The sequence below is a fragment of the Ochlerotatus camptorhynchus genome, unplaced genomic scaffold (assembly GCF_037179485.1).
Source record: "Ochlerotatus camptorhynchus isolate MF236.1 unplaced genomic scaffold, CSIRO-AGI_Acam_v1.1 ptg000603l, whole genome shotgun sequence".
Lineage (NCBI taxonomy): Eukaryota > Metazoa > Arthropoda > Insecta > Diptera > Culicidae > Ochlerotatus > Ochlerotatus camptorhynchus.
Window position 1 is genome coordinate 86,874 of NW_027041083.1, and position 25,368 is coordinate 112,241.

Genomic DNA, 25,368 nt, shown 5'->3' on the forward strand with positions numbered 1-25,368 from the left:
GTAGCTCTGAAGAATATCAGAAGCTACCGATATCAAGGATAGAGACTCCATGGGTATTTGATTCTCCATGTAGTGTAAACCGTCAGCAATGGGCGGGGTATCTGAAAAAAAAATTGAATAATATGTTGCGTCAATTTATCCTCGTTTTATATGTAGAAATACCTAAGTGCTCGATTTGTTTCATGTAAGTTTTCAAATTGTTTTCGATCGATAGCGGTAACTCCACATCCGCTTTCTGAAACATGTGAGCTGTAACATATTCGTCCCGGTGGTCACCTTGCTCCACAGTGTTTGTGTTGCGTTGGGTGATACCAGGTGTTTTACCAAGAATTATGAGTCGTAAACGATGAATTACGCTTAGAGGAGTCGGCCTGTCGTTTAGACCACCATTCGTTCTGAGTTGCGAAATCAAATTCTCTAGCAAATCTTGGTTGAGCTATAAAAAATAATGTATATTGATCAACATAAGCAGATGAATTTTACAGAAGCTACCTTGAATGTAGAAATGTACGCTATACCATATTTACACTGCATATCGTGGAACAGGTTTTTCAATGATTTTATAGACATAATAATTGACCTTTGAAAGGTAGCTAATGACTTACATACTACACCCCCTTGTCGGATTCCACGGATGTTAGACATCATATCGAGCATTGCATCTATAGCCTGTAATTGATCTTTAGCACCCGTGAATGATCTTTTGAGGTCAGTTTTTGCGTACTTAGTGAAAGAATTAAAAACGTCGAACCAATTGTTGCATATTCGGATAAATTTGGCTACCAAATCTGATTCTTCTGCATCCTGAGTACCGTGAAAACGCTCTTTCAACATCGTGGCCGTTGTATGGGAAAGCAATTTAGCGGCTTTCGCCACATTTTGTTTTTCAGCTGAACTCATTTTCACGTGTCCAATGGTCAGCATGAACAATGGTGTCAGTTCGCATGTCGCGCGCTCTTCTATTAATACACGTACAAGTTGAGAATTGATTTTTTTTGTTGTTCCAAATGATGCCATCCCCGATGAACCAATTTCTGAGCAGCTTGAGATTGTGAGGGCTGTCTCCAAAGACGTGATTTTTTTCCTGGGTAACCGGATGATTAAAGAATGTGTGGTCTTCTGTGACACCAACTGCTTTCCGGAGGCTCAAGTTTTCGGGACCATTATCAGAATTGATAGCAACGACAGGATAACCGATTTTATGCAGTTCCTTTATAATATCAAGTAATATTGTGTTGGTCATAGGTTGGTCGAACGCTACATAGACCACCTGCTTCCACCTAGCAAAAAGACCTCTAACCATTACGAATTGTGCGTGTGTATGCGGTCCGATGATTTCATCCTTTGCTGCGTCGAATTCCATAAGCTGACGCACGCTCATTTCATCGAAACTTAACACGGAGACTAAATCTCTTTCCGACATATCCATTCCTGGAACAAGAAAGGCTTATTAGCTATAACTGCAATGATGTAATGAATATGGACATTTTTGAACCGTACTTACTCACTATTTGCATAGACTGCAATACGTTGCCTAACAATCCGCTTCTCATATCTATCCGCTGGGCATAAGATGATAGTGTTGAAAGTCCGGGCAAAGGAATGTGCAGTTCATTTCTCAAGTAAACGTAACACCGTTTGCTTAAATATCGGATTGTAAAAGCAGTGGATACTTCGTTCGCTGTCCAGTGAGGCTTCTTTTTTCGACCAAGTATAACGTCTAGTTGATTTTCCGTCAACACGCTCTTCAATACAGATCGTAGTTGACTTACAAACTGGTCACTATCAAGGTGATCTGTTTCACAAGCTGCAACTTTACTTTCCAATGCGCTTAACCTCTTCCTCAGCAATTTCGTCTCTGTTTCGTTGTTCAATGCCAAATTACGATTCACGAGCTTCAATTCCATGATCTGCGCTTCTTGCTGCTTCATTTTCAAATGTGCAGCCTGGAGTTCATTTATACCTTGTGCAGTCTCAGCTAGTTGTTTCTTCAGCTCAACGATCATCGATTGGGCTGCTTGCAAATCAGCATTATATTGGTCCTTAGATTGATGCTCATTTTGTCTTTCGTCCGAGGTTATATCCAGCTCCCCTTTTAGTTCTTCATCGCGGTTAGAAGAGGAAAAGTTCAGCGACATCTCCAGAGAAACTCCAGAGTCATTAGCGGATGTTTCTTCAAATCTGGTGCATTTCAGATAAGAGGGTGATTTTAGAGCGGAATCTATAAAATAATTATTAATTCAGTCATATACATTATCCATAAGTAGAACATCAATTACCATTCATAGCGTCGTCTTCATAGAATGCCGAAATCATTCCGGAACGCAACAGAGTATCTGGTGCTCGGCAGCTGGGCACAGCTAAAATTAAATCAAGCACTTTTTTTCATAAGATTATTTTCCTACCTTTCGCAACTAGACACCTAACCATTTTTGCACCTATTACATCATGCCGGATCCGGTACTTTGAATCATAGCTGGTAGGTTCAAAATGCTCTGAACAAATCCCTTGATTATTTTGTGGTTTCCACTCCTTCCCGTGACCGCAAAAACGTATCCAAGCCTCCTTTTGTTCAAAACTTTTTGGAAAGTTATGGTATACGATATTCTGATCGTGTTTAGTAAGTGAAACTTTGTTTGTACAGTCTTTAACTGCACAAAAATACGCCATTTCAATATATTAAAATTTAACTTTGGTAATCTGCCTTCGTAAATGCAAAAACCGTGAAACGAACCAATGTTTACAAACAAACTCATTGACTGTCACCCCTCTTCCCCGCGCTCTCCTCGCCCACAAACTGTCGAAGCTGCATCACCTGTATATAAGCACCTTGGCCTGAACGTAATGACAGTGGATGCGGAAAAGGCATCGGTAGTCAATGACATTTATATAAGGTCTGGGCCAACAGGCAGCTTGCTGGTGTTAGAATCAAAAATGTTGTAAACATTGCTGAACATCTCCGAACAGATAGAAATACGTCACTGCCAACATACTGAGAACAGATAGAAATACGTCACTGCCAAAAGCTGTTTCGTGTAAAAAGATAAACATTGCAATAAAATACGAACACCACTAAACATTTCTAGATAGAGCTGGAATTAGGGCGTAACAGCTTTTGTAAACAATGACTTCTCTCATTGATTTCTTGGAATTCAATGCAGGCCTACACAAAGCAACATATTCATCGGGTAGGAGAAGTATTCCCCTACTCGATGGTGATGACAATTTGCCAGGGAGAGTCACGACTTTCGAGAAATCATCGAGAGAAGTCATTGTTTACAAAAGCTGTTACGCCCTAATTCCAGCTCTATCTAGATTTGCACATTTCACTAACACCAATAAGCCCTTTGGCCCAGACTTTATATAAACGTCATTGATCGGTAGTAGAAATACTCAGAGGGAGAGCGAATGGAATGTTTTGAGCCAAATGAACTGTCAAAATCTGAGCCAATCGAACATTCCCATTAGAATTTTTCTTATTCTTACTAAATTAAATTTGAGAGTATTACAATCGAATAGAAATTCAATCACCTCTATGTTTCGTGTGTTTCTCAACCACGGATACGAATTTTGTTCATTTAAAACAAAAATATAAATGTTTGAACTCTAAACATATGAATTATTCAAACTAAATTGAAAGCTTGTTTAAAACTAAAATATTTATGTTTGAATTAAATTCAAAAGCATGTTTAAAACTAAAATATTTATGTTTGAATTAAATTCAAAAGCATGTTTATTTCTACAATATAGGATTTGGGTAAACGGTTTTTAGCGTGTCATGCCTTTTTATTTCCTTCTTGTTACATTCGGAAAAAGTAGCCCCAGCTTTGCTCAAACTCAACAGAAAACGGTCATCCATTCCTAATCCATTCCGGATCCTCCTCCGATATCGAACACGGAAAGAAACCGGTATAAGGACCAGTGGCAGAAACGGCAAAACGACGCTAATAACACAAATTTGCATCGGTTCCACTGAACTGGAACCCCCGGACTCCCACTCCGACGGGTCCTCGCATCCCGGACCAGGACCCCAATACCCACAGGTCACCCTTAATCGCACCCGAAAAGAGCAGGAATTAAGATGCCCTGCCCGAAGGCCCGAAGATCTTTTTTTTCATTTCTTTCCGTTTTATTTTGCTTTACCCTGCACTCATCTACTCAAATAATTCCAAAATATGTATGTTTATTTTAAACATGAGAAGCATGTTTAAAATAAACATATTTATTATTGTTCGCATAGCTATCAAACAAAACAAAAATAAATACGTTTATTTTCAACACGAATATTTTTATTTTAAATTGATTTCACATGACTTCAAACATGGAATACCCCGACCAACCATTCGTGAAACTTCTTCAAAGTTCTTTATACAGAAATAAAGATTTATGTCAGCAATTCTTTACTTTAAATTTTCTATGATTATTATATCATTTGAAAGAGCTTCGTTTTCTGACCACAGCGATATTTTTTTCGAACCCACACACTTTCATCTCGATTTTTAAACCAAGATTTAAAGCAAAATAATAACTTCACTGTTTGACACTAAACTGACAAAATGACAGCTCGCTCCCATACAAAGTGACACCGAGGGGCGCTAATAAGGTGATTTTTGCAAATGTAATCGTTCTTATTTAAAAAAGTTCCAGTGTACCAAAATTGATGAAATTTTGGGTTTGGGTTCCATTTTTAATGCAGATTACGAATATGCATTTACCTCAATACCCTTAAAGAACCCAATTGTATTTTGTTTTCTCCGCCCATCTCTCCCTCTGAGTATTTCTAATCGGCAACCCTTGCTAGACAACGGCGCCGGTGGTGTAGTAGTAAGCGTGATTACCTCTCACCCCAGCAGGCCTGGGTTCAATCCCAGTCGGCGCCGCCGGGATGTTCTGAGACATAACATCTCTGATCACGCCTTCCTTCGGATGGGAAGTAAAGCCGTTGGTCCCCGGTTCATGAGTTGATGGGTCGATAGGTAGGGTCCAGGTGTGGGAGCTGCCTTCCTGGCACGTCGGTAGCATTGGTGCTCAGCACGGAAAACAAGATCGACGGAAAAAACAAACCAAAGGAAAAAAAAACCCTTGCTAGAAGCCAGCATTTCACATGACTTTTATTTTTGGATTGATTTACGTGCAAAATAATATTGCTGATTGCAACTGAAACTGGGCTGTACCAAAAATGCAAAAAATGTGATAAAAGTGCACGTCTCCGTCAAATCGTTTTGATGTCTTGGGAGCACTTATTGCTTGCATCATAAGGAATAAGTGCACCCAAGACACCAAGACGATTAGACGTAAACTTGCAGTTTTATCACACTTTTTAATAAGTGAAAATGCGCTTATTAGTCCAATTTGGTGTGAAACGCGTAATAATTGAATGCATCGCAATATTTTGCACATTTCTTGATGCCATTAATTAACCAACTAAGATAAATTAAACAATAGAGTTAGAATATTGTTTTTGATTCCAAAAACAAGTTGAATTTGAGAAGCACATGAAACATAAAGGTGATTGAATTTCTGTTCCATTGCAATACTCTTAAATTAAATCTAATAAGAATGAGAAATCCTCGAACAAAATCTAATGTGAATGTTCAATTGGCTCAGATTTTGGTAGTTCATTTGGCTCAAAATAATCTCTCCGCTCATCTCTCCCTCTGAGTATTTCTAATCGGTAGCGGCTATGGCAAAGTTCGTCGGTGGGAAAAGCCCGATCTGATGTGTACTGTATTTTGCATTTATAGACACTTATGGTGGTAAACACTCCCCGAATAGAAATTGTAATGTAGGAAACATCAGCAGACATCTTCAATACATTAAATTTTAACGTGTATTGCTGTACCCTTAATGTATTCAGACTTCAGTGTGACGTCCAAGTACATAAAAATACATTAGCCTCAAACGTTACATCAGAATCAAACGTCTTGACGATGTAAAATTTGACATCAGAATACATCCAATGACAACAGAACCTAACGTTACATTAGAATCAAACTTCATCACGATGTAATTTGTTGCACGCATAAAACATCAGAATACATCCAATAACAACAGAACCTAACGTTACATTAGAATCAAACTTCATCACGATGTAATTTGTTGCACGCATAAAACATCAGAATACATCCAACGACAACAGAACCTAACGTTACATTAGAATCAAACTTCATCACGATGTAATTTGTTGCACGCATAAAACATCAGAATACATCCAATTACAACAAAACCTAACGTTACATAAGAATCAAACTTCATCACGATGTAATTTGTTGCACGCATAAAACATCAGAATACATTCAATGACAACAGAACCTAACGTTACATTAGAATCAAACTTCATCACGATGTAAATTGTTGTCCCTAAAGCCCTACACACTTAAAAAATTTCGCCGAGATTCCAACAGCCGAGTAATTCTGCAATTTATTTTGCTGAGATTCAGTAAAACAATTGCCGAGGCTCAGCTAACAAATAATATTTTGCTGAGATATCAGCTAACAAACAGGTATTTTGCCGAGTATTTTGGAGAGATATCAGCAAAAGTAAATGCCGAGTTAATCTGCTGTTGGAGATTTTACCGAGCTAGATTAAAGGACCACCCACATTAGATCCGTTTGCGTTGCGTTGACGTAAATTTGACAGTTAGACAATAGATTTAGCTGTCACTTTGCCGCAACGCGTCCGATCCAGATCTAATGTGCGTGGGCCTTAAGTGTGTATACACAGTAAAAAAAAATGTAATATCGATCAACGTAATTCAAGCTGATGTATGAAATAATGATGTAATAGCAAAAAGCAGATACAATATTACATCAATGGATGTAAATTTGTTCGCCAAATCGATGTACATCGTACAATGTGATATTACACAACCGATGGATTGACCTGGTTGCATCATTTTCGATGTAATATTCAACAACTTTTTTTGCTGTGTAGGGCTTTAGTTGTCCCTCGGTCCCTCGCCGTACACGCTAATAGTACGTTCAGACTACAGAGTTATAACATGTTATAGCGCTATCTTGATGGTGGTTTTTGTGTTGCAATTATTTGACAACCGTTATAACATGTTATAACTCTCCAGTCTGGACAGCGTTTAATAGTACGTTCAGACTACAGAGTTATAACATGTTATAGCGCTATCTTGATGTTGGTTTCTGTGTTGCAATTATTTGACAACCGTTATAACATGTTATAACTCTCCAGTCTGTATAGCGTTTAATAGTACGTTCAGACTACAGAGTTATAACATGTTATAGCGCTATCTTGATGGTGGTTTCTGTGTTGCAATTATTTGACAACCGTTATAACATGTTATAACTCTCCAGTCTGGACAGCGTTTAAGACAGGAATACCTACACGGTAGCCAGCGTAAACACATAAATGAGTATAAAAATACACATTTTTTAGGTTTATATGCAGCTGTGTAAATTTGGGGATCTTAAAATGTGTAAAAAAATACACATTTTAAGAATGTAGTTCCAGTCAAAAAATGTGTATTTTTATACTCATTAATGGGTAAAAAAAATACTTCAAACTTTGCTCTATCCTGCCTTGTTTACGCACGTAATTTGTATATATGTCAGTGAAGTACACCAGGAAAATGAAAGAACTACGGTCCAAGCTGGACAGTGCAACGATGGACATACTAGAGGGTAGGTGGTTTATACACACAAAGAACAAAAATTGTTGCTATAAAAATAATGCATGATCAAATTAAAAGTTTCCCAAATTTCGTAGTTTTAAATATGAACATTTTCAAAATAAAACATATTTTTTTGGTTTAAAAGTGTTTCTTTCACTTTCGGCTTGTAATTTTAAAAGTGTATTTTTTAGAATAAATGTCGATAAACTGTCAAAAACCTCTTAATTGCAAAGTTTTTGACAGTACTGGATCACCGTTTCCCGCCAAATTGGACATGTGAAAAAAACGAAACCTCTGCAGCTAACATGAGCAGCAGCAGTTGCTTCAAGTTTCCCACATTTTCATCCGCCGGTGCGCTTGTTTCTCTTCTGACGCTATCGAGTGGAAGGATCGGAAGGATATTCCAGTTACGGGATTTGGAGGTAAGTTGATGAAATTTTCGAATACTTGTTTCCGGTTTTACTAATTTATGTGTTTTGAGCAGCCTCGTCAGGCTTGCCGGAAAGGAAGGCTACTCCCACCATCACCATCACCAACTGTATCATTTGCGTAAAATGCTTCCCATGATTCCACAATGCAGTGCCCTTTCAGTCATTATCAAAAATATAAATAGGCGAAATATATTAAATAAAATATTTCTATTGTTATTTTTTTTCAAAGCATATCCCGACCAACCGTTCGTGAAACTTCTTCAAAGTGCTTTATACAGAAATAAAGATTTATGTCGGCAATCCTTTACTTTAAATTTTCTATGATTTCGATGTACACATTTAAAAATCTTTATTGCTCGATACTTACATTTAAGATTATTTCTTCATCGGTCATATGATAGTAATCTATAAAGGTGCCATACTAAATTTCTTTTAATTTCGATATCTCACATGGACTTTGGTATTCTTTACAAATATTCATCAAGAAATATTTAAATACTGATATCATCGTAACTTTGAACTTTGACAAAGAACAACAAAGATTGCCATCGATGCACATTTATAATCTCCTTGTTATCGATTTGCATCGCTGGTTAAAGAGAGTTCGAGAGTTCGAGCGTTCGAGACACACCAGGTGACAGATAGCAATGTTTATATTATTTATCGACATATTCGGCATTTCATCGGAAGAAGCAATCTGCTGGTAAATGAACGAGAAGACCGATGGCCGTGACGCAGCAAATGTTTACCATTGTAGTTCTTCACGTTTTATATTTAATAACCCGTGAGAGCATGCGTGGTGGGATTCTCGGCATTTGGAACCCAATGAGGAAAATTAATACCTTTTTGAACTCTATTACACCTACATGGCTGACTGGTTGATGGTTATGACAAAACAATATTGAAAAGATTTACAGAAATATCAATACACCACATACTAGAGTGTGTTTGCCTGTCGTTGATAAGCTCATCAACAGCAGCCGTGGACCCGAGGATTAGCAACCAACAACGAAATCAGTAAACCCCAGATGGCCTGGGATCGAAACTAGAAATTATGCAGATAAAAAATCACAAATCAAATCAGCAGTTGTGTATCGATATTTTGATTTTACAACAGAAATCGATATTTTGATCTGGCAACACAATCGATATTTTAACATTCACGGAACCAAATTTTGTTCATTTAAGTTAAAAATATATATGTTTATTAAATAAAAATATGAATAGTTCAAAGTAAATTACAAACATGTTCTCAACAAAAATATGTATGTTTAGAATAAATTCAAAAGCATGTTTATTTCAACAATACATAACCTGGGTAATCAATTTTTAGCGTGTCCTTTTTTCCTTCTTGTTTACATTCGGCAAACTTAACCGAAAACGGCCTGCAAGCGGCGAAACCGAAGTAGAGGGTCCGGAAACCCACGCAATGTTCCAAGCTCGACAAAACCGGTGGAACATCACAATATTAACGGCAATCCGTCGTTTCTGATACCGATCCCCATATCATCCTCACCCCCCACCCGACGTCGAAAGAAAAACAGATCATCCCCGAACACTAAACGTAGAAAGAGGCCGGTATGAGGACCAGCGTCATAAACGACAAAATGACGCTAATATCACAAAGTTTCACCAGTTTTACTGAACTGGATCGGATCGGACACCCACCCCGACGGCCCCCCGGATCCAAACATCCACAGACTTTCCATAATCGCAGGAATTTCCATTAATTTGCTATCCATTTTATTTTTATTTATTCAGCATTCAAATGCTAAAATAATTTCAAAATATGTTTGTTTATTTTAAACATGAAAAGCATGTTTAAAATAAACATATTAATTTTTGATTGCATATAGTTTTCAAATAAATCAAAAATATTCACGTTTATTTTCAACACGAATATTTTTCAAATAAACGTAACATTATTTTTGTTTTAAACATTATTATCAATGGATTCAAACGTAGAATACGTTTGAAATCAACCTAGTTTATGTTTGTGGCCAGAACAAACTGAATTTACGTTTAAATTTACCTCAAATATTTTTGTTTCGACGGTAATTTTTTCTGCGTGTTGGTAACGATTGGTAGCAATATTTTGAGACAGATCTTTATAAACGATTCACGATTAGACTTTTAGCATCTTTACAATTATTCATGAAATGGTGACGATCGCTATCGATTTTTCTTATGAATGGCTTTGAAGATCGATGTATAGAAAATTAAAGAAAATTAACAAAATGGTTGGTCGGGATAGCAGTCGAATTAAAAATAATTCATATTTGAGATGAAAACATACATCTTTGCGATAAAAATGCCCATCTTTTAAATTAAATCCTTTCGTGAGTCTATTTAAAAAACATGTGACAGTTCTACAATTCGATTTGAAAGTTTCTACTTTTAAAAGTAAAAAACGAGTTACTTTTGTATTGACAGTTGGCTGACTTTTGTTTTGAATGCTAAAGACTTTCTACCAAAAAGAACCAACGAAAACTTTTAATTCTACCAATGGTTTTTTCAATTTAATTAACGATAATTTTTTGTGTGTACTATTTTCATAGTTAAGTTTTAGAAAAATAATCATAATCAATGTCCGGTGTCTCGCTTGCTTGCTTCATAATGATGTTTGTTTTTTCCTTGATTTGTTTTCCGTGCTGAGCACCAATGCTACTGACGCCAGGAAGGCAGCTCCCATACCTGGATCCTACCTATCGATCCATGAACTCATGAACCGGGGACCAATGGCTTTACTTCCTTTCCGAAGGAAGGCGCGATTCTCGGCGTGATCAGAGATGTTATGCCTCAGAACATCCCAGCGGTGCCGACTGGGATTGAAATCAGGCCTGCTGGGGTAAGAGGTAATCACGCTTATCACTATTATGGCATTCCTTTTTTTAATAAAATATTATTGCATTCGAGCAATCTTTATTTAATCTTTGACACAAATAAGAAAATTCCGAAGTTAATAAAAAACCATGCGCAACCATTGTAATTAAGTTCTAGAAATGATTACTTTTTACACATTTTGCTGTAAAACCCGTTCTTGAAAAATGTGTAAAAAATACACTTCTTTTGACGTTTGCTGGGTTTACACAAAAATGTGTAAACGCAGTTTACACATTTTATGAGTACACTCAAAAATATTACTAATCTAAAATAGATTAAAATTTATTCATTATTTTATTTAGCTTTGTTTATTCATAGCTTTGATTAAAAAGTAATCTATTCCAGGTTTGTTTTTATGCATGAGTATGAATAACATGTCATAGTTCATGATTATGCATAGAAATTTGTTTCCCTGTTTAGTTCTTGTCAATAATCGACATAAACCGCCTCAAACATGTATTTTCATCTGAGCTTCAAGTGGAAAAAAAAACTACAGTAGGTGTTTGTAAAAAATTATTTGAATGCAGCACCATAATTTTAAATGCTGATGTATGGCTACCTACAGCAAAAGATCATCGAAGGTATTAGGTACGAGTATTTTGCAGAACATTGGTCATTCATCATTGCTTTGGAGTGAATCACTGTCGCTGTGGGATTTCATGCTTTTGCCGCTGATCATGGGGATATCGAGAACAAAAAAGAGTTCCGGTGAGGGAATCGAGAAAGGTGAGAATATTCTATGGTACGGTGGTGAGTCTGATTCAAAATGTTTAATTATTATCAGGTATTTTCGGACTTCCATCGACATCCGCCAGCTGCGATCATACTGGAGGGAACCGAGCTGCGAGCCGAACTGCCGTCGCCACAAAATCGATGAAGCGAAAAATACTGAACCGGATGATCTGTATAAAATAAAAACGTATCTCCATACGGTTCACTCTCTCCAGCTTATTGTTTATGTTTTTCAATCATAACAAACCACATGAAACTGAAAAATAATCGAATCTGGCGAATAATCGCATAATATACATATGAAGAATACCTCAATTTTATACTATCCAATGTATAAACCAGTTTTATACTAAGTTAGTATTCTCTCTCTTTATACCAAGCTATGCGTCGGTAAGGAGAGTTGCGATTTAGCGTAACTTTTAATCTATTTAGATTTGAAATTCCTTTGAGTGTAGGCCCATTTTTTCTCGAAATGTGTGAAATTTTACACATTAATGTGTTTACGCTGGTTACCGTGTAAAAGTCGGTAAAAATAACGATAATCGCACATACCTAAATTATCGGTAAACATCAATTACCTGAAATTAGGTATTGTTGGTTGAGAATCGTTAACGTTAATAACCTATTTTAAACGTTACTTTTTACCGAAAATTAGGTTTTTTTTCTGTTTTGTAGGTTTTTACAATACTATCATATACTATCGCGAGCGCTGCAGATACTATTTTAAGATTTTTTTTGCAGATTTGATGGTGAATTCTTTACTCACTCAGAATTATAAAAACACGCAAGCATATTCAAAATCGTTGCAGAATACCTTTGAATTTCAATGTTTGCTAATTGCGCTGCAAATTTTACTGCTCATTAGCGCCCATTACACATGTCATTGACAATAAATTGACATACTGACAATATTATTGAAAAGGTGATATTGATGATGATGATTGATGACAAGTATTGACGAAAAGCTGATTTTCATTTCACTTTGTCTATACTCAGAATATATTGACAAAAACAAAACAGTCAATTCTATCAATATCATCAATATACGAATATTGACAACATCAATGGCAATACGTTTGAAGCCTTTTAACCTCAATGTAATAAAGTCAATATTACTTGTCTTAATTTCCCCACACAAGAAACATGGATCAGCGGGTCAAAAGAGAAACGTCGTTACTGGACCTATGCACTGAAAAAAGTTTTCATATAGTTTCCATTGGAAACGCACATGATATTTTTCCAATAACAAAATTAATGATTTTTATCTGAAATTCAAATAACGTTCATACGATCACATGAATTGTATATGACAAATCACATAAACTTCATTGGACACATAAGGTTCATGTGATTTTGTGATGCGATTCCCAATTATGAGATCACATGAAAGTTAAGTGAAATTCTAATGGATATTTTCCATTGGAAATGTGATTTATTTTTTGAGTGTGGAAAATACTAACTACACACTTAATTCGGATAACCTGAGTCGGTAAAATTTCAAATTACCATCACTCGTAAGAAATCAATAAAATCGACACATTATCATTGAACGGTTTTAAATAGGTCCGTACAATTTCGTAATAAATTTCAAAATTGTTGAATTGGTTGGTACTAGAAATACTGAGAGGAAGAGATGGGCGGAGAGAATGTTTTGAGCCAAATGAACTGTCAAAATCTGAGCCAATCGAACATTCCTATTAGAATTTTTCCGAGGATTTCTTTTTCTTTCTAGAATAAATTTGAAAGTATTGAAATCGAACAGAAATTCAATCCCCTTAATGTTTTGTGTGCTTCTCAAATTCAACTAGGTTTTGGAACCAAAAACAATACAAAATGATCTTCGTTGGTTAATGAATGGCACCAGGAAATGTGCAAAATATTGCGATGCAATCAATTATTATTTTGCATGTAAATCGAATCAAAAATAAAAGTCATTTGAAATGCTAGCTTCTAGCTAGGGTTGCAAGATAATTTAGGAACAAATCCTTGCTGCCGTATTGTATTTTGTTTTCTCCGCCTATCACACCCTCTGAGTATTTCTAGTTGGTACTATCCTTTCACTCCACTCAAAGTTCCAATAAGAAACTGTCAATGTTTGTTAGAAGAGATGATTTCTCGACGGTTCCGTCAACGCCAATATCAAATGTTGTAACTTTTTGACAGGACACAGAAAATACACAGGACAACATGATAACAAATTAATGGAATTGAATGAAATCGATTGTCGACTGCGTGGAATTACCACTCGTGTTGAATAACGCACGTTCATGGTATGCAGTTTCCCATAAATAAACTATTATGCTGATGTTTTGGTAAACATTCCTAAGGGAAGAACTTGCATATATTATTGAATTTGCGTTACGTATAGGCATGTGAAACGCAGATAGTATTTATTTTATTTTAAAGTAAAAAAAAAACAAAATTACATGATTGTGATTTTGTAGAAAATGAACATCGATATAGACGAAGCCTGGTAGTGATTGGCGACTGTAAAAAGATACTTTTTTAATTAGTTTGATATCCATTTTATATCACACACGAAGATTTAAACAAAATGCCAACACTGCATGCGTGAAGGTGCATTGTGAGTCAGTCGGTCTAAATGACGTACGTTCTCCCTCCTCTTGGGTAGGGGAAGAATATTGAGAAAGTGAAATGAAAATCAGTTTTCAACAATACTCGTCATCAAACCATCGTCATCAATTTTATCTTTCAATAATATTGTCAGTATGTCAATTTATTGTCAATATATTGACCTGTGTAACAAACGCTTTAGTGTATTGTCATTAATGTTGTCAATATTTATATATTGATTATATTGTAAGGAAAATTGACAATACGATGTTTGTCAATATATTGACATATGTAATGGGCGCTATTGATCAAAATCAGTATATCCAATGCCTGCCATATTCACTACAATCTGGTTGGTCAACCGCGTATGCACACTTAGATTTTTTTTACAGTACACTGTAATTTTTTACCGAATATGGAACAGCTGAACATTCGGTAATCTATTCAGTAATTTTTTATTTACGATCCGTTCAGTAAATTTTCTTCCTTTGTGAGCTGTCAAAATTTGCTGAACTGGACTGTAAATTTTGCTGAATGATCGGTAAAGTTTGCAATAGCGTTCAGTATAATATTTACCGAAATTACTGTACTTTGTTTTCCTTAACGAATGATAAAAAATAATTTTAAATGGGTTCTTTAAGGGTATTGAGGTAAATGCATATTCGTAATCTGCATTGAAAATGGAACCCAAACCCAAAATTTCATCAATTTTGGTACACGGGAACTATTTTAAATAAGTACGATTACATTTGTAAAAATCACCTTATTTACGCCCCTCGGTGTCACTTTGTATGGGAGCGAGCTGTCAGTTTGTTAGTTTAGTGTCAAACAGTGAAGTTATTATTTTGCTTTAAATCTTGATTTAAAAATCGAGATGAAAGTGTGTGGAATCGAAAAAAATATCGCTGTGCTCAGAAAACGTAGCTCTTTCAGATGATATATAAAAACCGATATATTTTTCAAAATTAAAGAACCCAATTGATTAATTCATTATTTCTTTCTTTAAATAAACGAAAAGATTCATTTGGCTCATACACATTTATTTTTGTTTTTGTATTTTCATCGTGAGTCCGCTCAAAAATTATATTCTCTCTCTGTACACCACACACAAACTCGCTTGTTTCCTGTTGAGGAGGACATTAGGTCGCTTAATGTCCATGGCACCTGAAAGCCCAGTAATGAAAAAGAATTATATTTTCAGCGAATGGATTGTAGTAAAAAAATAAAGTACTTACGTTTAACAACGGAGCACAGAAGAAAACTCATCTTAGAAATAGCAGCACAAGTTGGGTTTGATATTATGAAGTTTACAAATGTTCAGTAATTTTTACAAAAATCTAGTACAGAAGTTACTGTTTGTTTTTGTAAAATATTCATTCGTCACAATTTTTACAGTATTGCGGAATTTCAGCCATTTACAGTTTTAATCAGTAATTTTTAATTACAGTTTATGGTAAATTTCAGTAAAAAAAGGAAATTCAGCAATTTTGATTGCGGAAAATTGGTAAAACAATATTTTTTACAAAGCTTTCGGTTAAAATTGTATTTTACAGAACCAATCCAGCAAAAAAGTACCGAACTAGATTTATGAAATTTGGTGTCTGGTAAAACCGTACGTTGTAAAATAAAACCGTAGTGGTCGACCAATTGGATTGCAGTGTACAAGGCAGGCATAAGAGATGTATGTTTAAATACCTATGTTATCTAATATGCAGGTTTTGTTCAGTTATTTTATTTTCCATGTCTTCAGCACTAATCAATAGCAAACAACAAATTGAAAGAGAAGTAAATTAAAGAATAACGTTTCGATCGGTAAGCAAAATTACTCTGAACCAACAATCACCTTCTCCGCTTCTTCTGTTTCATCTTCCTGTATCTCCTCTATCCTTAGGGCATCTTTAGCGGTGGTCTGTTCTAGATTTAAATTTATGTCACTTTTGGACCAGTCAAACTAAAATAGACCAAGGTAAAATATAAAAAATGTGAACCTTCACACTGGTTGGTCTATTTTTAACCGCTCTATTGTAGCCATTTTGTATCTTGTTCAGTACTCGTTTTTATCTAACTATACTCGACTCGGTGGATAATCTTAAAACTACGTGCATTCAAACCGCAATTTTTCAACAAAAGAACGATAATTGAAATCCAGAACGCTCCGAACAATAGAATCTCGTAACCGGTGAAAGGCCGGTCTAGTTTTCCTGCAACATCATTAAGTTTCTGCTGGGACTCGAGTGTTCAGTTGAACAACATTGTCAACGCCACCCTCCAGAAGTACTAGTCACCGGTGTTGGATTATGCTTTTCACGTGAGTTATATCGTCTTTTAATTATTATTCTTTTCTATCTAATAGGAAATAATCTTTCCAGTTCTCTGCCCGTATGGTCAGCACTTGTAATCTGAACACCCGCTTCGAGAGCATCCTTAGAAGTGTACCGAATATTTGCCCATTGAATCCTGGTCGGCGGAGACAAGCCAGACAAATTTTGGTTAATTCGGGATAAGGACACGGAAGTGTGCTTCATGAGAAATAATTTAATTATTAACGTTAGCGACCTTCGAACGGATGGTGTTTGTGTGGGTTTTGTGAAATATGTGACATCGTCCCCCCATCGTTCCAGATTCGAGACATTAAATGGTTTTGACGAACCAATTCCCCACTGCAGCATTCGAATTCCGGGCATACTTTTCATCGAAGAGAAAGAAATTTCTACATATACACCATACGGAGACATTTCTTTCCCTTCGATGAAATTTATGCCCGGAATTCAGCTGCAGGTTTGCTAAATCTCGATGAACATTTCAAAAGGTCCTATGTACTTTGATCGATTCTCTTCATCGACTTTCTCTTTCGATAACCACGCCCACATTTCGTGCTATTTTTGCCACAAAGTTTTATAGCAGAAGTTACTATTTTGCGCTTAGAACATTGAACACAGCAGGGAATGCTTTTGATGTTGAGTTATTAGCGACAGAGAAAGTCGATTAAGAGAATCGATCAATGAAGATAGGACGTTTTGAAATGTTTATCTAGAAATAATCTGGCAAGCCTGATCTCCCTGAGGCTGTGTTCCATTTGGTGAATTTTACTTAAATTTGACAGATGGAAAATTTTCAAATAAACCTGCTATTCCAGCAGACTTATATCTGACAGACAAGGAATAAATTTTGACAGACGCTTTCTCGAAAATCGGCCGATCAACAACAGAGGGATTTTCGAACATCTTAATTTATTTTCGAAGTGTCAAATCTAAGTGAAAATTTTCCAAATGGAACACAGCCTGAGAGGATCCCCTACTACATTTGACAGATATTTTGTTTTCATTTTGTTTTGCCTTGCCGTCGTGCTGAATCTTGCGCTAGAAAATCGATGTTCCGGATGAGAAGGCTCTGTCGAGAGCTCTGTATATTGATCAAAAAGGCTTCGAAGATTTTATTTGACTTTTCTTGGGCCATAGTTTGTGTTTCTGCTGTTTATCGGGTTTCGTATACTTTTATTTTATTTATTTATTACGAATATCAGCATCCACAGGCTCAAGGTGGATTGAACCACAATCGACGGAAAGTTCGAGTAATAATCAATTAGTGCAGCTATATGGCGAATTAGTCCGTGAATATGTGGAGGAACAACATCAAAAGCTCGAGGGTTCTGAACCAGTTGTTCGACATGAACGAGTAGCTCACCTGTCAACTGTTGGCGACGATGGACTGGCCAATAAGCTGAAGAAATTACAGAGGGATTGGAAAAAGCCAACATGCTGTGTATGCTGAATTTGAGTATCAATCAATAAGTATATATTGCGTTTTGATCGTATCTAACATTAAGTTTTTGTTTCAGGGTTGACCGCGTTCTTCGAAAGCTGTTCATCAAGCTAACATTTCTATTCATTGTGCTTTCCAACAACAAACTGGAAATGCTTTCGCCTGGAACACGAATTGTTTAGGCTCTAATTCTGGGCAACAATCACCAGGATCTGTTTCATCTTTGTCAGTTACCTTCACTTCAGAATCTAGCAGCATATACGCAATATTCAACGGAGATGGATTTCACGCATAACGTATTCTCCAAAATTACGGTCGTACTCTACAACTTGACCAACCTTAAGCGATTCAGTCTGAATGATGACGTTATTTAAGAAATTAATTCACATCGCACGGTGCTTCAACCTACAAAATATCAGAAAGCTCCAGTTCCTTCGATGACCTAAGTTAAGGGGGTATTCCCGATCTTTTTTTTCAAAAAATCAAAATTTTTTTTTTCACGTTTTTTTGTACTTTAGACTATATACTTTCATCCCCCCAAGCCGTTTTCCGATCAGCGAATTCGGTGTCCAGGCATAGCTGACTAATGGTAAGAACCCCCAAATGGTTTTAACTAAAGTCAAAACTTTAAACGCGTTTTTCTCGAAACCACATTTTTTTTATCGGGCGAAGATTTTTCTCAGAAACTATAAGAGATATTGACTTGAATCTTTGCGCATTTTGTTCCTTATTAAATTCTTTGGAGCTTCTCCCACTTTCAGCCAAAAATATTAACATTTAACATTGTTTGAAGCACCTTAAAGCTGCAAAAAAGCGGCCTAAAAATCGCCTGTTTTTTCATATGGCCGCCATTTTGTTAATTTGCAAGATTTTTTGCTGCCAACGGGAGAAGCTCCAGAGAATCTTATGCAGATTATAATTTCATCACGAAATCTGTTTCAGATGAAGCCGTTCCAGAGAAAAGTCTTCGCCCGTCCAGGCGTTTGCGGCGAACAGGGGTCTGTTTGCCGCCATTTTGTGACGTCAATAATGTCTTTTTTTATGTCGAAAAAAATTTATTTGTAAACTTTAATGTTCAATAAACAAGAATCCCAAAGAGTTAGGCGCATTACTATTCATTTTCCTTGAAAAAAAATTAATTGAAAAACAGGCCGAAAAAAGGCAAAAGATTGGGAATACCCCCTTAACAATAACCAACTGAACTTCGCAGATATCCCATTAGAAGCTTTGAGCAACTAGGTGCACTCAATGCATTGGAAGTATTTTCCTCTTCTAACAAAGGCCTCCCGAATAGAAATTGTAATGTAGGAAACATCAGCAGACATCTTCAATACATTAAATTTTAACGTATATTGCTGTACCCTTAATGTATTCAGACTTCAGTGTGACGTCCAAGTACATAAAAATACATTAGCCTCAAACGTTACATCAGAATCAAACGTCTTGACGATGTAAAATTTGACATCAGAATACATCCAACGACAACAGAACCTAACGTTACATTAGAATCAAACTTCATCACGATGTAATATGTTGCACGCATAAAACATCAGAATACATCCAATGACAACAGAACCTTACGTTACATTAGAATCAAACTTCATTACGATGTAATTTGTTGCACGCATAAAACATCAGAATACATCCAATGACAACAGAACCTAACGTTACATTAGAATCAAACTTCATCACGATGTAATTTGTTGCACGCATAAAACATCAGAATACATCCAATGACAACAGAACCTAACGTTACATTAGAATCAAACTTCATCACGATGTAATTTGTTGCACGCATAAAACATCAGAATACATCCAATGACAACAGAACCTAACGTTACATTAGAATCAAACTTCATTACGATGTAATTTGTTGCACGCATAAAACATCAGAATACATCCAATGACATCAGAACCTAACGTTACATCAGAATCAAACTTCATCACGATGTAATTTGTTGCACGCATAAAACATCAGAATACATCAAATGACAACAGAACCAAACCACAGACAAACAGACATAACACATTGAGTATTTCTCACTGTAAAACATCGTCGTTAAAACATTACCGCCATCTGTTGAGTACACTGTGGTGGGCACTACGCTGAACAGATGGCGGTAGTGTTTAAACGTCAGACGCAAGGGGATTGACTATGCGCGCCACTAGTGGCGGTACTACCAACTACGATGCTTTTAAATTGTCCGTTAAATGCTTGTTCGATGAACAACTTGCGAGTGTTATGTCTGTTTGTCTGTGACCAAACGTTACATTAGAATCAAACTTCATCACGATGTAAATTGTTGCACGCATAAAACATTAGAATACATCATATGACACAACAATAAAAAGTGGCTTGCAGTGCAGTGATGCCTCCTATATGCATAGTTTTGTGACATTATCAATTGCAAATAAAATTGAGCTCTTTAGAAGAGTGGAAACGCTAATAAAAGTGCACTTAGACGTTGTATCGTCTTGACGCCTTCTGCGCACTTATTCTTCATTCACCAAGGAATACCGTGCCGATTCAAATTTCGGACACTTAAACTCGAATTTCGGACACTTTTAAAAGTTGATTATCTCGGTCGAATATGATCCACATGTCTTGTAAATTTTAAATTTTTTTGACTAGTGCCCTCCACGATCATCTAACATTATTACTTTGTTTCTAACTGGATGTAATATTTAATTAAAAATGAAAGTGTCCGAAATTTGAATCGTCCGAAATTTGAATCGGAACGGTATGTGCGATGAAGACACAACAACAATTTAACGTAAAACCGCACTTTTATTAGTGTTTCCGCATTCATAATCTCATAAATGTGCCCAATGCGCGATCCTCGACGCAATCATATAAAATAGCACATTGCGATTACAAGGTAGAGCTTACCACCATTAACTCTTGCACGACTGACATAGCCTCAAATCACTGAAAGAAGTTTTGGCATGCCCTGTGGGCAATGTTTATTTGTATGCACAGCAAAAAAAAATGTAATATCGATCAACGTAATTCAAGCTGATGTATGAAATAATGATGTAATAGCAAAAAGCAGATACAATATTACATCAATGGATGTAATTTTGTTTGCAAAATCGATGTACATCGTACAATGTGATATTACACAACCGATGGATTGACCTGGTTGCAGCAGTTTCGATGTAATATTCAACAACCTTTTTTGCTGTGTGTAAAACAATGCCCTGGTGACGTTACAGTGCAAGAGTTAATTAGTGTTTTAATTGATTATTATCGTTTCAATTGAAAACCGATTTTACTCTTGTTCTGTACGTTAAACATAACGTCGGCCATAGTGTGCTGTACACGCTAACTTGAAAGTACCCATTAATGGTTGAAAAAGACCCATTTTGAAGAAAAGTGGCTTGACTCATTAAATGAGTAAATTTTTTACCCATTAATGAGTATCTGTTACCCATTAATGAGTAATTGTTAATCATTAATGGGTAACAGATACTCATTAATGGGTAAAATTGTTTAATCATCAATGAGTTAAACCACTTTTCATCAAAATGGGTCTTTTTTTACTCATTAATGAGTACTTTCAAGTTAGCGTGTATACCGCATCCGTGTACACGGTTAGAAAAAAGTACCCAAAAGTAAGTTCTTTTCACTCATCTCGGCACTATAGTGCAGGAACCCAAAAATAGGTAAAGCGGGTCAAAGTAGTTTTCATTTACTTGTGTGCAATTCGTATGGAATTTTCCACTAGCTTTCAACGCAAAAGTAAGTTAGTTGTACCCAACAGTAGGTAAATATTATTATACTCAACGTTGGGTTCCCACACGTTACTACCCCTGTTGGGTGGTTTTGCTCCTCCGTTTTTGACAACATTAGAAGGAGAAAAGGAGACAAACTAGTCAAAAGTAGGTAAAAGTGAACTGGCCGTTGGGTACTTTTTTTCTTACCGTGTACGAATACAGCACCCCACACGAATAAAGCCCTACAGTAAAAGTATGGACGACTGACACCACAAAACTGAAAAAAGCTGTTCCAATCCCGGGACGGGACGTAACAATCGAGCTTCTCACTCTTCTTAATGTTTTTGAAGAATGCCCTTCGGAAAGTTGCGCGTGGTGTTTGAAGGAGTAGACCAATGATGACAGGAATGTAAAATATTTTTCTATTTTAAATTTGGATTTTATCCGGAGTTTCTACCGCAGTCTAGCAGCTTGAACATCATTTTTGCTCAACACAATAAAATTAACCATAAACAAACAACAATATCCATAGCTTAAAACACGCAGTGCCCTAAATTTTTCAACTCACCTTTCGTAAATATAAACAAATAACAACCCTAATATAAATAACCATAAACGAACGATAACCCAAATAATTGAACTTTTCCACTAATGGTTTGAAAGATACCCAGAACACGTCGTTAAGCAAAATAACCATAACAATTTTATTAGGGAACGCCATTGACGTCAACATTGATTCCGGCATCACTGCCAGCCAGATTGATGCGATCCCTCTATCCTTTTTATTCCACGATTGCTACTGTCAAATCGACCAATCAGAAACTGGCTCAGGTTTGACAGAAAATTGGCTCAAAATCGCTACCCGATTGTCAAGTCCCGTCCCAGTTCCAATCGAGCAAAGCGGTGCATTTTGACGGTTCAATTGGAATAACTTTTGACAGACGTCCATACTTTTACTGTACACTCAAATTAAACGACTGATATTTTTCAAGTGCCTAAAACACATAGATTTTAAGCACAGAAGAAAATTAACATTTTATGTGCGACTTATAAAAAATATGTGTGGCACTTTTAAGTAACATTATGCATTGATTGAATTTGAAGTGCAATGATATAGAAAACAAAACAATATGCGCATAAAAATTAAAATCAAAACATAAATAAAACACGGGATCAGCACAACACAAAAATAGCGCCAATGCAAGATAACAGTTCGCTTTCGCACATAGTTTTGCAGAAATTGAACCTGCCAGTTGAGTTACTTGAACTGTTCACAGGTAAGTGGTAATTGATTTTTTTTGTATGCTCATAAATACATATACTTTTGGTTGTAGAATTAAACTACACCACCAACAGACTCAAAACGATAAAAAAGAACGAACTCATCGACGACCTACAAGGACCCGGATGGCTTTGTGACTGGGACGCGTTATTCGAACGCAAGAAGTTAAACGTAAGTATTAAATAAATAATATTTTCATTTTCGAATACGCAGTTCTCATCATCAAATATGTTATGTACCTATTACAGGGATTGGATTTGATTTCATTCACAACGGTAGAAGTAGTTTTGGAAGAGTGGCTGTGCAGTGAGGACCACGACGTCAACGTTTCAAAGCAACTGGAGGATTCTTTGGAAACATCGTTCTACTCTGAGCAAATTAGAAGCCTAAGGGTACGGCCAGGGTAGACGCGATTCGCGACGCGACGCGACCAATTCAAAAGAATCTTATTATTTATTATTATTCCTTGCGTGAGTCGCATCGCGTCGCGTCGCGTGTCGCGTCTACCCTGGCCGTGGCCTAACAGTGTATGCGTTCCCGATAGCAGACCAACTGGTTTATCAGATCCTAATGCAGTAAGCGCTGGTTCATACTCTGACGTACTATCCGTGAAGCGCGCCACCAACGAAAAAAAAAAAACAATTCCTTTCCCACGAACGCAACGAAAGCTTTCTTTGGTCATCGTGAGCTGGAATTGCTGTTGCGCAGTTCTTTGACTAGGGAAACGTTGCTGATCAGAGCGCTAAAAGGTCCACCCTTCGAGAGAAGCCAGAAGGAATTATCTGGAATAATTACCTGAGTAATTACCGAACACCTATATACAATCTATACAATACAAAGAATCTATACAATTCAAAAGTAGTTTTGGTTTAATTATAGATTATTGGTGAAATTATTTTAATTCAATTATTATAGAGCTCCCCTGCTATGAAACTCACAATAATCTTCATTAATCTCACAAATACAAATCATTTGCAGTTTGTATTCGCAATCACTAGATTGTCATTAAAATTGAAAAGAACTGCTAATAAAAACAATCTTGATAGAATCAACAAGATTTCATAAGCGCCACACATACTTTTCATGTGCTAAAGTAGCTGGTCAAATTTTAAGTGCCGTGCATATAAATATACCCGAAAAAAAAATTACAGTGAAATTTTCAGTGGAAACAATGCTCTAACATTAATATTTATTGTCGACAATAAAAATGATTGTTATAATGTTGTACTCTTCCGAAAACGGCAAAACTGGTACCTAGCTGTACAATGAATGTACATAATAAAATGTTGTTACAATGATTTTTATCGTATTTTTCATTTATTTTATTGTTAACATGATTCGATCATGAACAATAATGAACAACTCTATTACAATAAAAATTGTTGTTACATTAAATATTGGTGTATTTTCATTGTGGGTTACTTCACGAACAATAAAAATAAATCTGATTGAAGCATGCAGACTATGAGAGGGTCAGCAACACTGCCAATGTAATTAAGATAGGCGCTGCTCGTATGGCTCTGGCTTTGACAGTTCGTTTGGCTCAAAACCAGGCAGTCCGCGTCCGCTCATATCTTATCCTAGACCCTCTCTAAAGCTTAATGGAGACCTTTTCCGTGCAGTCAATAATCATACAATAATAATAAAAAATTCCACCACTTGAAGATGTCAGGAAGGAACTCTCAGGTGGAAGCATATTTCATGGGTGATTCTCTCCAGTCGAATGCATTAACTTATCAACGACGCTCAACCACCAAGGAGACGTGACCTAGGGATATCGAGCGCAGGGGAGTTGGCCTGCATTTCTCACAAGTTCCGGATCGAATCTCGATCCATAACCAGTAAAAAAAGGACCACCCGTAACAGACATACCACCACCCCCTTCCCGGGGCAATGTTTTATTTTTTCGATTTATTTTTAAAGTCGATAAAGTAGATCTGTCAAGCCAACACATACACTCTAAAGTACACTGTTATTTTTTTTTAATCAATAAATTCGCCAACCAACAGTAAAATAACAATAATATATAATGTTATTGAAAAAAAAATGTATGGGAAAATCACGAAAATTTCATTGTTAAGATACTTAACAACCCCCCTTTTTTATTGTAAATTTTCCATTTACCATGAAATTTATTGTTTTGTACAACATAAATCAAGGTAAATTTATTGTAGACGTAACAATATAAATCATTGTTAAGACAATAATTTTCGTCTTATTGTTACATTGTTTTTTAATGTATTTTTGTTGTTATTTTTTTTCGGGTAGGGCTTTACACACGAATTGCCGGCGACAAAGTGACGTCATTTGACATTGGGCGACTTAAAGACTGACGTTTTTAAACTGG

At 36.2% G+C, this 25,368-nt stretch overlaps 1 protein-coding gene across 1 annotated transcript in view; it reads right to left on the minus strand.

Moving 5' to 3' along the window:
- LOC135714066 (uncharacterized) overlaps positions 1-18,578 on the minus strand; it is a 51,028-nt gene extending 32,450 nt beyond the window's left edge. The window contains exon 1 of the mRNA XM_065237332.1: positions 18,465-18,578. The gene's annotated coding sequence lies outside the window, so the exon portion shown is untranslated. The remainder of the gene's footprint in view (positions 1-18,464) is intronic.
- Between the last annotated feature and the right edge of the window lie 6,790 nt (positions 18,579-25,368).